Consider the following 1,557-nt stretch of genomic DNA (forward strand, 5'->3'; position numbering starts at 1 on the left):
TGATTTTTGTGGTGGTGATTTTGGTCCATTATACGGGGTTCGTTACAATTTTGAGCCCTATACATAACTGATAAAATACTATAATCTACCAAATCATGGAACTTCAATAACTTCAGTTGATAAAATAATGTGCTTGATGGGTGACAGTAATGCTTTCTGGTGATGATTCTTACAGCTCTTTTCTGTAAAATAAAAATAGGCTTTGTAAATGTTTTACACGCTTTCCCCCAAACATCAATGCAATAGATTAAATGTGGAACAATGATTGTGTTATACAACATGTACAGAGCTTTATCATTTAATAATTCCCTGACTCAATCCAAGGAGTTGGATTGTGGAATGATCTAGAGAATGATGTGAAAAATGCCAAGTCAATGTGTACATTTAAGAAAAAGATCAAAGCTGGATTGTTAAAAAAGTATATATGAAGTAGCTTAGTGTGTGTTTTGTATTAGAATTAGAAAAATTAGAAAGAGTTATTCATTTTGTTCTGTTACTTGAAGATTATTATGATTGAAATAATTGTTTGAAAAAAGGGGCAGATATAATAAGATTTTTTCTTCTTTCTGCTGCCTTTCATTTTAAATCTTTTGTATCTTTTTTTATATTGTTATGGAATTGTTTTGTACTTTTTTAAAATGAAAAAACTTTATACCATACCATACCACTTTCCTGGTCCAAAATGGCCAAATTTATGAGAATTTCACTTCACTAATCCGTGTTATGAGCCTTCCTCAAGGTTGATCCCAACATGCTGGCGAGTCCTAGAAGACGCAGGAGGCATGCAATTCTTACAAATCGCCTCATTTTATGTTTTAGCTCATAAATCAGCTGATTTTGAGTACTCACAGGACAAACCAAACCCTCACATTGACTCGGAAGCTCCCAGGTGTGATGGGTTAAATGCAGAGAGCCCATTTCGTTGTTGTATGGGAACATACAATGATGACAACACATAGCACTTTATTATTATTATACAAGAGTCTCTCCTGTTTAACATTATTAGTAATCAGTGTGTTCTCATACTAATCATACGTCCTTCCCCACAGATCTCTGGTTCCTGTTTCATCCTTTTTTGTAAAAAAAAACAAAAAAAACCTTACTTTTTTAATCTCTCGATGTCTTTGAAATGTTTTCATTTTTGGATATTCTATTCTGAATCTAGAATTAAGTATCTTTTTGTGACAAGATGTCACAGAGGTTCCTTCAATGGACTCACAGTTTGTTGTCTGTTTGCAGGAATCTGGTGTGCCAGTCAGTCACTTCCACGATGAAAACCTTTTATTGACAGTCACTAACTTGTTTATTGCTGGTACTGAGACAACATCCAGCACACTGAGATGGGGACTTTTTTTCATGGCCAAATATGCAACGATACAAGGTTAAAGAACCTGATTCATTCAACATGTCACTGTTAAAAAGAGGAGGAAAAACACAAGTCTGTCACCCAGAATGTGTTTATATGAGTGTGTTGTATATACTTCATATACACACACACACATATTAAACCTGGTATCGTTGCATATTTGGCCATGAAAAAAAGTCCCCATCTCAGTG

Source organism: Nematolebias whitei, chromosome 12 (assembly GCF_014905685.2).
Source record: "Nematolebias whitei isolate Nwh7 chromosome 12, NemWhi1, whole genome shotgun sequence".
Lineage (NCBI taxonomy): Eukaryota > Metazoa > Chordata > Actinopteri > Cyprinodontiformes > Rivulidae > Nematolebias > Nematolebias whitei.